General features: G+C 28.2%; 1 long non-coding RNA gene across 1 annotated transcript; it reads left to right on the top strand.

Annotated features, from left to right (window-relative positions):
* The first annotated feature begins 2,654 nt into the window (after nucleotides 1–2,654).
* On the top strand, nucleotides 2,655–4,061 carry LOC132751550 (uncharacterized). Its single transcript, XR_009628698.1, has 3 exons — nucleotides 2,655–2,903; nucleotides 3,279–3,364; nucleotides 3,783–4,061. It is a non-coding gene; the product is annotated as an uncharacterized LOC132751550 (long non-coding RNA).
* The last annotated feature ends 9,567 nt before the right edge of the window (nucleotides 4,062–13,628 follow it).

Consider the following 13,628-nt stretch of genomic DNA (forward strand, 5'->3'; position numbering starts at 1 on the left):
GTTGGTTTGGTCTTACAACGCACCACAGAATTTAGGTCATATGGCGTATTAACAGAGGCAACATGAAATCAAGTATGTTAAATCTATTAATAAGGGTCGGTTTAAACAGTTTAAACAATAAATATCTAGAATTAAGTTTATATGTCAACCTTTTCTAAAAGAACATAATTATTTTAGATACATAGATGTAACAAATGTGAAATACTAATTCTTATTTAAAAATAATGATTATTAATATTATATAAAGAGAAACTTGTATTTTTGCAAAATCGAAAATTTTCTTGAACATTATAGGGTGTTTAAGATCTAGTGTTTTCTGTTAGGTTTTCCTCTCTCCTTTTTTCTTGGTTTTTTTAATGAACGTGTGTACATTTTTTTGCAATTAAATGTAAATATTTAGTGATTAATAACTTAAAATAGAGTAAAGCTGAATGAACATAAATAATAAGCATTACTGCTTAGGAAAATTGTCATTAAGTTTAGCTTTATCGCGAAAGTGTTTTGATTTATACGTAACATTTGTTAACCTAATGCAGATGTTCAAATAACAACTTTGATTAGTTCGTCTGAAATCAGGGACAAGAAGAGTCGTTAGTATTAAAATAACGTCACGCGATGTTTTCCTCATATTACATTTACCTTTCCGATCCCAGGAAATATGGTGAAAACTAATCAAATTGTATCGCACGTACACATCAATCTAGGTATGAATACAGTTCAGATGTAACAAATTGTATGAACTAACGATGTGTGTGTTTATGAATAATGCGTCAATGAAATGCAATGATGATGTTCAAACTCTACGACTATAATATATATATATGTAGTCCTAATATAGTATCAAAGTGATATACTTTTAAAAGTATTTTCCAAGGACGTGTTACTTTATAAATATGCATTAAAGAGTATATAAAAGGGAATTTTAAGAATTAGCAGTTGACTTCTTTTTATTTACTATTTATCAGAATAAATTTTTAAACTGCTTGTAACAAGTTGTATAAAACAGTACATTTAAAATCGCATAATGCCATGTGAAAGGTGAAATCCAGAATCCCTAAACAACGTCTGAAATGTTTAAATTGAAAATGCTTACTTGGCTTTTTTAACCTATTCGTAGACAGTACTGGTAAAGTCTATCGTCAAAACATTTAATATATTATTTTATTATTATCAACTCATGAGGATACATTTTCGTGTTAAAGGTAAAAAGATAACAGTCAATTTTAGAATTAATTAACTTACATATGTTTGTTTGCACTTACTCCAGACAGGATTTTTTGTATTTTCCTTAAGGGAAAATTCCAATGCAGATTTATTGTTCGTTTTATTCACGTGACACTTCCGCTTTGTACTTATTGACAGGAAGCTTTTCTGATTGTAACACTTTTTCTATTCAACAGATAAAAAAACATATATATTCAAGACACACAAATAGTGTTTGCATTGTCATAATATTTTTTTATTACCAAATTTAATTATTATAATAAGTATGATAAACAATTGTAACTTTATAATAATATACCTTTCTAAAATGCTTATCATTTGCACCAAACATTTGTTAATTAACGATGATAATTGTACATTTTTATGCCAAAAAAAATTTTGAATTGAAAAAAAAAACTATTGGAACTATGTTTATGCCACAAGTGTAGTATCCAAGATGAGCATCGATATGTTTACATGTTATTATAATTACAAGAATCCTTTCATGTGAATATGAAATGTTTTTGTTCAAATATTTCAATATTTTCCTATCCATGTCATTTTTTAAAGGAAGCTTTGAATGTAACTGAACATGTAATCTGAGTAGACATGCACACCTGGAGAAAGGGAATCGTGTGTGTGTATGTTTTTTTTTCCTTTAAATAATACTGATCATGAACGGATTTATTTACGTTGTAACATGAATGTAGCTGACAATGAATATCATTTTGTAATAGTGTGTCCCTTTTGTAGGGAAATAAGATATCGTTGCCTTCCTAATTATTATTGTTCTTGGACTAGTATTCAGAAATTTGGGAACATTATGACAGATAGTCGAAAAAGTATTATAAATAAACTGGCAAAATATTTTTACCTAGCTACATGTAAACGAAATAGTATAATTGATAAATGTGACTGTTTAAATACATATTACTATTTCTTTACACTTTTCTCAATAATAATACATGTGTATTCTTGTTGCGTGAGTTTGTTTGTTTGTTTGAGTTATTCTCTTTGTTCCCAAATGCATTTCATTTTGTTTGTTTGTTTCCTTGTCATATTACATGCACATTATCTCATATGTATAGCAATGACCATACTGTATGTTAATGCTGAATAAACTCTTGAAACATAAAAGTATCTACATACCATTATACTTTTAAGATTAAATTTATATCCAAAATTTTGTTTTTCATTAAAACAGGAATCACGCTAGTGTATATTTTTTCTTCAATTGTAAAGTTACGAGTGCGGAGAAAACGTGATATTCTAAATGGTATTAAAAATTTTTAATGTAAAGCATTGCAAAATGACGGAAATATGATAAATGAGGCCGTGTCTTTATAGAAACTATTGAACACGAGACATAACAAAAAGGAGTCATATAACATGCCTGCATCTAACATTTTTATAATTAATGAGATTCATTTTTCATCTTGAAACTTAGAAATAGGGTATGTAAGTCTCGTCATGTGACTTGCGAGATTTCACGATATTTTGCACTTCCGGGTACAAACAAATATCAACAACATTGCTTATCTATATTGGGTAATACTTGTATGCCGGTGGGAAAGTAAAACTTACATGGAAAAGCAAATGATATGTAGAAATTGGCAGATTTTTTTTGTTTTGTAACGAAATGCAAATGGTTTCATCTTGTGAACAAGTATCAATGAAAGACAACTTCGTAAAATCTTCAGGTGGGTGTGTCATTTCAAATTCAGTTTATCCCAATAAATGTTGTAATATTTTCATTTCCATGTAAGTCTAATTAATTTGTTTTTTGATACAACATCATTCGCATCTGACACCAGACTGGTGAATTTGATTTTATCAATTTTCTATAGCGCTACCTGATTATCTCTCAGAAGTATATAACATTTAGAAATTTCGGACAGCCAAATTTCGAATAAACGTTTCAATATGATTATCAGTGAGTTTTAGTTGAATATATTTTCTTCCAAATGAAAATATTATTTATTTATAACTATTATCTTTATAAAGCACAAACAGTCAAGCTGTATATAACCAATTTAAATTGTCATAAAATTCAATGAAATATTTTGCTCCTGTAGATATTTTGACTGAGGACAGTGGTGAGATGAAAGACGTCAGTATCCATTGTAAATAAACATGCATGCTCTGCTGTAAAATCGTTTTGGTAAGAAATATATACTTAAAGTTACTTAAACTACATTAATGAAAAATAAATATTATTGTATAACATATACATGTAATGTTCTCGTTTTTGTAAATAATTACAGTGTAGCTACATGTAAATAAACAAACAGTATGGCATATGTTGTTAATTTATGTTAAATACTGTTTTAAGTATTTTTCTCAAGTAAGTGGGTCATATTTTTTAGTTAAATCATGTTCAGTAAATGGTTAAAAGAACTTAGTCATTATCACATTTTTAAAGATCAGTTGTTAAAGCAAATCTACAAAAACTAGGACACCAAGAAGTTTTTTTCTTTTTCAACATTATTTTTTATTCATGACAATATGAAAATGATTGAAATCTATAGCTGACCAATTATTATTGCTTTTAACTCATGATAAATTCTCTTTATATACAGGTATGTGATTTCATGGTTGGATCTTGAGTACTTGTCATGGCTCTTGATTTATTTTGGAGTGTTCACAATCAGATTAGAAATCAAATAGTGATACCACCAGGCATAGTTGAAAGGAAATGTCCATACACAGTCCTGGAGTACATAGTGGTAGAGACATGGCGGTCCATTACTGATTTTGACTGAATTAAAGCTTTTTAAAGCTCCATGTCTTGTGTAAACTGTCTGACTGAATGTTTGTATTCTAATAAAATCTAAGGTTGAAGACCCTTCAAAGATATATGTCAGTGTAAAAATGTTTAACAAAATATCTGTCTTCGTTAGAAATAAATAACCTGTCTTTATTAGAAATAAATAACCTGTCATTTGTAACTTTGTATTAACTTAATTATTCAAAGATAATTTATCTTCTGCAAATGGCTGCCCAAAACAGTTTCAACCAGGCATCATGTAGTTTTACAACAGTTAAGATAAATTTGTTATAAATAGACTTGTAAATTAACATGAAACTTAAGGTAAAAAGATAAATGTTCAGCATTAAAATGTTTCTATCTTGATTGAGTTTCATTTCATATTATCACCATGATCACTGCAATTGTAAAAGAAATGTAATCTTTAACCATTATTTAAATATCATAAAAATCGTCAAAGAAAAACTTGTTTCTGAGGCAAGATGTGTAAAATTCCTTCCAGTTATAGCCTTTCACTGCTCTTAGAAAAGCCATGATTTGCATTTTACATGGCAGGTAGTAATACCAGAGTAAACAATATTAATGCAATTCATCTGTGTTGATTATTCTGTAGCAAAACACTAGCTTGCCCAAGTCTCTCTCTTAATTGGAGAAGACTTGCAAGTCTGCATTCCTTGAAGATTTTAGTATCAGAGGGGTAGTTTCTACATACCATAACTTTTTTGGGTTTCAAATTACCTGTTTTATAATGTATTGAACCTGTTGACATTTGACCAAAAGTGAATTGTCTATACAATACATGCAAAACTAAGGGTTTGCACTTGATACAAAACAATTACATCACTGATACATTAATATACCCATTGGAACTGTTTCAAAATTGTCAATGTTTCAAAAAAAAAAAACAAAAACAAAAAACACCACACAATGCTTTTAACTTCTGTCCATGTACATATGTGTAAATGTAGTCATTGAAGAGCTGTCAAGAACTTTTCATCAATATTATTTAGATAGTGTCTGTTTCGATTTCAGGACAGACAAAATTCAAATGACATGCATAGTATTTAATATAGTCAATGCTTGCATATTCAAGCAATCTAGCCAGTGCTGTTAGAGAATTAAAGTACACAGTGACACTTATTTTGCAGATTAACTCTTATGATCAAGCACTGCTATAAATATATGCCAAATAGTAGAAACAAAGAACAGTTCATAAGTTTAATAAACTTTTATTTTTACACAATTTATAGTGCACTGCTTAGCTTATATATCACACTGATTTTCAAGTGGAAGAAAAACTTCAGGAAAGCACTTGGAATTATTATTAGTTATTTGGACAATGTAACTTAACACTGTAAATGTCTACTGATACAAAAATAAGAATATTTCCTTTGACAAATGTAAAGACTTTGAAAATTAACATGAACAAATTATCATAGAGTTATAAATCATATTCTAATTGCAAAATGGTCAGCTTGATATCAAAGCTTTGATTGCAAATTTGTGTGCTTATCAATGATTACCTCACAATATTAGTAGTAGATGATATATAATATTTTTGCTAATCTTTACTTCATAGTCATTTAATGTCCATAATGTCATATGACTATACTGTGATTCCATGAAAAAACCTTATCTCTGGTGTGTTATCAGCTTTGGTATATATAGAGTATCTAGTTTTAATACTTAAACCTGCAATGAAATGTGGATATTTTACTCTGTCTCTATCATTGTGACATTAACATGTTAACAAGATCATAGTGTCAAACACCATAAAATCATACTCTTTATACATTAAGATTTTTGTGCTGGATGTCATTCATCTTCTTCAGGAAAGTGCATTTGACTATTCTCAGTGGCTTATATTAAACTAATATTTCACTGTAACTGTGTGTTCGCTGATATCATTCTCAAATTAAGGAACTGGAAGATGGTAGTTGCAATAAAGGTCTTCATGGACAAATCCTCCTTCATCTTTTCCCTTTTTATCTGCAGAATGAAAAATCAATAAATATGTTGTTACAAGTGTAAGACACTAGAAATGATATTTACATTACATTTAATAAGCTGGTCATGATTGACAGAAAAATTTCATATTTAAAGTAAATAAACATTAAAGATAAACAACAACACATAATATATAACAGTCAAAAATATTGATCTTCTTGAATGTGAAACATTACTATTTTCAATGTTTTATTTATTTATCAATTATCATGCAGTGAAATCCAAAAGTTATTAAATTATAATAATATTTTTGATAATTGTTTATCTTTTCGATCCAAACTAAAAAGTAATCAATTATTTTACATGTATTTACCTTTGATGTATAGATATTTCAGGATCATAGGCAGTGCAAACAGTTGATTAATGGTCCATATGTAACAACTGTATATTTTATACTTGTATTCTAAAAGCTAAACAACTAGAATTCACTACCTTGACAAAACATCCGAAACAATTGTCACTATCCGAAAATAAACTAGTTTTATTAAACTGTATAAATCCCTCGTTTTTCCGTCAGATAATTGACCTACCTGCATTTTTTACCCGTGCTATCCATTCCTTCAAATCTGAAGAGGACCGAAACAAATTTAACTTGTATATCCCTCGAGTTCTTCGGGTTACCTATATGCGTAACGGTAAATAAGTCTGCAGATGTACCCGGAAGTGGTAAATCGAAAGTGTAAGTAAACGAGACTTACGGGCCCTATTAGGATGTGAAAATTATATAATATTCTATTACAACAACACATGTTTAATCTATCAAATATATTATAACATCTAATATTGTTTTAGTTGTTGCATTGTGAAATTAAATAAAATATCAGCATTCGTGTACATTGTATAACAATGTATTAAACATGAAATATCAAATTATTAATTGAATTCAATATGTTATTTGGTTAAGTATCGAACACTTGAGTGGTCGGCACTTTTTCAAAAGGCGAACAAAGAAAATAAGGACAAGCGATGACAAATAAATCTAATTAAATTAATCTGTGCACGATGTAAAATACATTGTTTAAAAAGCTTAATAAAATACAAAATGGGATATGCAGCCAACTATCGTTTTGTTATCATTTTAGGTCACTTTTGTTTGCAGAGTTATCAATTTATTTCAATTAAAATGTATTCTTATTAACAAAAGTGCAATAACCAAAACTAAAAGTTATAATCTTTAATTTTATGCAGCATCCAACATCATTTAATTGAATCGCTAAACTTAACATATTTTTCGCTATAATGCAGATACATCACTCACATTATCCACATAATAATATAATACTTTACTTTTTAATTTTAACGATATATAAGGCAACCCATGATATTGTATCTTTGAGTGAGGAAATCGTCTCTAGGAAATTTTTATCTATAATGAAACATCAATGAATATTTTAGGGGATTTGTTTTAAAAATTTTTGCTTGATTAAAGTGATGTTATGCCCGTCAAAGGGTTTATAGTGACTGAACGAAATAAGTTTTCATTTTGCAATAAATTCCTTTTAAGTAATAATTAAGTTAACGAAACAATAAATAATGCACAGATCCAAAGAAAATTTATGAAAATATCAATTGGAATTTATCTGTAAGTTTACTTAGTTTATAAAAAGAGTGGGGCAGTCTTTTTAAATTAAAGGCAGATTTATAATTTATCCTTAACATTTTCCATTATCAACTGTTGGTCAATCACCATTTTGACAGTCAATCTTTAGAAATATTAAGTCAATTATGCTCAAGTTGACAATGAAAATATGAGCATAATGTCACTTTGATAATAGATATGGACATATATAGTAATTATGATGAAACAATAACAATAATTAGAGATAAAAAGAGAACATGCATGGATACTCTACTATTTACCATAATTCGTTCTTCCCTGATGGCATTTAAGGAATTGGCAAAAAATTTCGTTATCATGCTTGAAATAAAGAGAATTGAACTTCAATAACAATGTTACAATCCCAAAAAGGTTAATGTGGGTTGAAAATACATTTATATAATTATATAAAAGATGATGAACACAAGCCCTACAAGAACCACCATCAAGTACAAACGGCGAGGAGCATACAGTTAAAGTTTCAATTGACCTATTGGTCTTTATAAAATATATGAAAAAATGATATCGCAGATTTCCTGACCATTTCGTTTTGCTAGAAGTAAATACAATAATTCCACTTTTTTGACTTCTCTACTTTTGTTCCCAGTTGTACGTTACACAAACGTTGAAAAATAAATGCCCGATATCAAAATTCATATTAATGGCATTCCCTTCAATTTTAACAGTCATGGAATTACATGTGAATAAAACATTTCATGCTCTTTTAAAAATAAAATAATAGTTGTCTTTTTTATTTATTCTGAAAGGTTACACATGTATCTATTTTCAACATTAGATAGATATGACAATCATTTCCGTATATCTAATTCGTGTTATAAGCCTAGAAAGCTTTCTAAAACAAACTATATGATTCAAATTGTATTAAATACGCATTTTTAATTTACTTCCAAGAATTTTACCAGACTTTAGATAATTACGTATGCAAAACATATTCTCTTGTGTGCCATACGATTGATCATTATGTATAATAAAATGGATTTAATTCATTCAATGCGCAATTATTTATTTGATAAAGTAAACAAAATATCCTATGGGACAAATGTTCAGAACATTAATTAATTGATTATTTCAGATGCACGATAAGAAATGAAATTATTAATTGACTTTTAAACCAAACGAAAAACAATCCATATTTTTTTTATTTTATGATGTATTAATACAATTCAAAACAAAAATACATTCTAGTTCAGCAAAAGTATATACATTGTATTACTTTAAAAAATCCCATTTTCTGTGGCCATAAGGATAGGTCGGGTATTTCCATTTTGCATTCATTCTGAAAAAGAAAACTGACAAAAACACGATAATTATGAATAAAAATAATAATTATATATATATATCTTTATTTCACAAAGCCAGTAGACCAGACTGGTCCATGAGGCAACATATTTACAATATATACAATTACATAGGTCACATGACATCAATTGTTAACTATTGCATACAAAATAAACATACTCAATACAAATAAGCCTTGAAACAGACTATACATTTTAAAAGATATACTTATTTGCATAATAACAATTGAAAAGGACTATACATTTTTAAAACTATACTGTTTACAAAAGAGGATAAACACACAGGGACTTGAAAACTACTGCAAAATATATGTCTGTATATATCGTAATGTATTGGGAGAAGACATACGATTAATTTTGATACAAAGCTTCATTTCTGATTTTGAATGCTTTATAAATATATAGTCCTAAATTAAATATAACATGTTCATTTTGACATTTCAACAATTCTATGAATTTGAACATACTGGGTTTAATTACATCATATTGTGGTATTAACCTTTTCCTCAGAACATTATATTCGGAGCAACATATTACAAAATGATATTCATTCTTCAAGCACATTACATTGTCTACACAATCTATTATTTTATATCAACTCTATGTCTAGACCATCTACCAGTTTCTATTTCAAGTCTATGAGAAGACAAACGTAATCTAGTAAGTGCATGTCGCACATGTTTGGTTTTTATAAAATTAAGATAAGGATGGAAACTAAAATCTGAGATATTTTTATAAAATAATGCTCTAGATGACTCTTCTAATCTTGAATTCCATTCTTGTACATAAACATCAGACAGGCGTTGTTTAAACAATTCTAAAAACACATTTACATTTGCAACTCCTTGAAATAACCATACGTGATAAAAACCATAGCGACTTAATAAACATTTCACCTGGTTTGCCCAATTAAGAGTATTTGGGTGTCTTTCTATTGTATTTAACATATCTTTATAAACTATTTTAACATATTTCCTATCGTTTAAACGTAGAATTTTAAACCAATATTTAACAATTGAAAGTAAACATCTTGTTCTACATGGTAGTCTACCTATTTCACCATAAACAAAATCATTTTGACAGTTCTTTTTAACACCAAGGACCTTCTTACAAAATTGTGTGTGTACACGTTCAATACAGTTTGCAGATGCAAAACCCCAAACTTCACTGCTATATGATAAAATTGGATAAACTAATTTGTCAAATAGATCTAAAACATGCTTCGGCGATATATCAACAAATTTATACAAATACTTTTCTAGCCTATACGTTGCTTTAAGGGCCTGACCAGCTAATAATGTTTGCGTTTCTGTAAATGCACCACCAGTTGTAAAAACAACACCTAAGTATGTAAAACGATTAACTATTTCCAATATATTACCATTATAGTTAAACTCTAAATGACCAGGCAAAACGACCGCCTTTTCTAAAAAAACCATAACTTTTGTCTTTTCTGCGTTAACAACAAGTTTCCACCTTTGACAATATGCATATAAAACATCAAGCCCTTTCTGTAAATCACTTGGGCTGTTAGAAAAAATAACAATGTCATCTGCATAAAGCATAAGAAATAACTTTATATAACCAAAATCAATACCGTTTAAACCATTTATAATAAATTCATTTTCAATATCATTTAAAAACATAGAAAATAAAAAAGGGGATAAGCATTCCCCTTGTCGTACACCTAAGATACATGTAAATTCATTACTTATCTCATTATTAAGCTTTACATGAGATTTTATATCATTATACATAGATTTAATTATATTAAGCAAACGTCCTCGTATTCCGTATTGTATTAATTTATACCACAAGTTATCTCGTACTACATAGTCAAACGCCTTCCTGAAATCTAAAATGCACAATACAATTTGTTACCTGACTCTTAAGTTTTATTTATTAACACATGTAAAACAAAAATGTTGTCTACCGTAGACATATCTTTTCTAAAACCAGCCTGCGCTTCTATGTAAACATTATAATTCTCTGCCCACTTATTTAATCTGTTATTAATGATTCTAGTAAACAATTTTCCCAAAGTGCTTAGCAATGTTATACCTCTATAATTTTCAACATCATTCAAACTACCCTTTTTATGTACTGGTATAATGTAACCAGTAGCCCATACCTTTGGAAAATACTCTAAGTCTAATATCTTATTAAATATACATTTAATTGACGAATGCAACTGTGGACTACCATATTTAAAAATTTCATTGATATTTTTAATGACGAGCAATTTTAATTTATCTTTTATAAATCTTCCTTCCAGAAATCTCTGCCAAATTTCCATTTGCTGAAAATATTTGTTAATCCACAGGGAAATTGATCTCTGAATCGTGTTCTTATAACGTTTGTTCTGCGAATTTGTGATTTTATAAACACGATTTCATTCTATTTGTAGAATTATTTTAAGGAATGCGACTGGCTCATTTACTGGACTTCTGACATAAACACAACGCTATTGATAAAATTGTGATAAATATGTTTTTAGAAAGGTTAAAACCGTGTGTTTTCACCAGAAAGCCATACTAATCATTTGTGATGAAATGTACGTGTTTCGTCAAATAGGCTTGTGACCTTAATAGATCTGATACACATTCGATTTACCACAAGAAAGAATCTGACAAATAATAATCAATTGATTCATTATTTCCATTGTTTCATAAAAAACACAAAATGTAAATGGTAAATAATTTGAATGATGAGTCTGATTATTCAATGGATGTATTCACAAGCCGGTAACGTTATTGAAACTTAGTCAACTATACTGTGAGATAATATGCCTAGCAAGTTTTGCATGCACTCCCAAAATTTTATCATTAAATATGTTATCTAAATATATGCTATTGCTTACCTTTACAGAAAATGTTTTATCCACAAGTGAACAGGGAAAACAAAAGCTGTATTAAGCTTAAATAAATAATAAGAACCATGTTTTCTTTTGTGAATAGTTAAACCTGGCATGTGTAAATCTACCTTCATTTGTGCATGTACACATGTGTGATAGGTACTTCTAAACACTATTATCTTACAGGGTAAACTACTTATCCTCTTACTTTTAGAATATTTCATTGCTGTTACAATATATCTCCGGTATATTCAATTAACTTTGTAATCAAACTAATTTGAATTCGATAATTTGTTTCGTAAAGAAAAAATGTGAACTCTGCCAGTCAAAAATGGTAAAAGACAGAACTTAATCATAATTGATGCTAATACAATACATTTGTTTTATATGGCATTTAGCTTAAATAATTAACAAAACTAAAAATCATATATTCAAATAAAAACTAGATTTATTCGTTATTTTATAACTATTGGTTATGTTTGACATGAACAGTAGTAGAATAGAATTTTATAGGATTACATTTATTTTGTTTTATCTACTCATTCATAACTCATGATAGTGTGCCTTTCCGGTCATAACACTTTCACCTCAGGGGAAATTTAACGATATGGCCTTCATCATTTTTTAAAGTAAATGAATTCATAAAAAGGTATTGTAGGTTAACCATAAAAATGCTTACGTATTTAAACAGTCTCCTAGGATTTGTAATGGTATTGCAATCAATGTTATATTTGTGTTAATACAGCTTGGCTTGACAAATTAATTACAAATCATATTCTTGTAGTTCCATGCTGGCACATCATCACGAATGCTAAGCTGGGAATCTGAGGTATCTATTTCAACGATATAACATAATTATATTGCTGAAGACTCTGTTTTCTCTTGTTTTTTTTTAATTAATATCATTATTTGTTATAAACAAACAAAACATGAAATTTGTTAATAAGTTGGAAGATAAAACAGGGAATTTATTCACTTACAGACGTTTTCTGGAGTACTGCAATTTTAATATAGGCAAAGAACAAATATTTAAACTAAATAAATGCTAAGGTATTTCAAGAAAATCATTGTAGAAACAAATTGATGAAAATAATTATTAACATTCTTTTCATTGTTGTTGATGATTAAGCTGTTTGCATTTGTTTGCATTTGTTTGTTTGATTGTTTTTGCATAATGTCCCTGTAATTGAGTGATCATTATTTGTACAACTTTATATAATTTTGTAAAATTTAAAACATTGATTATGTCAATATTGTTAGCAAGTTGTTGTTGTGTATCGTTTTAATAAAAACAATAAAAAATATTATTGTTTCTGCAATTCATTTTTTCCATTTTTTTTTAAAATATTTTTTTTCCATTTCTAGATGTTATGTGCAAATTTAATACGATAATATTATACATGTAACTGTCATACAGTAAAATACAAAATTTCATGCCTATAAATTATATTTTAACTTTTTTGACCCCATTTTGGGGAAACGCTATCATAAAGAGAACGTCGGAAAGTATCAACTTGGTAAATATTCACCAACTTGGTGCCAATGAAATTAATTTTTGATTTCATGGATGATTATGTTTCATTTGTAGGAGGTTTTAAACATTTGTAATGTAACTTTCATATGTATATTTTGAATACATTAAGTTTATACTGGAATTATATTTTTCTTTTGATTTAGATCTAGACCAACATTTTGTATGCTAAATTTTGGATCATTGATTTTGCTTAGTAATACTTTGTTTAAAAAACAACAAATCTTACTCTGAAAATGATCCAGAAAACTAAAAAGCGTTTTAACGATTTTTTACACAAACTAAGCGAACAATAGCACAAAAATTCAATTTTCAATATTTTTCTGAGTATATTCTTAATTGTCTAGTAT

Source organism: Ruditapes philippinarum, unplaced genomic scaffold (assembly GCF_026571515.1).
Source record: "Ruditapes philippinarum isolate M1 unplaced genomic scaffold, ASM2657151v2 ctg1991_1_1_1_1, whole genome shotgun sequence".
NCBI classification, from domain to species: domain Eukaryota; kingdom Metazoa; phylum Mollusca; class Bivalvia; order Venerida; family Veneridae; genus Ruditapes; species Ruditapes philippinarum.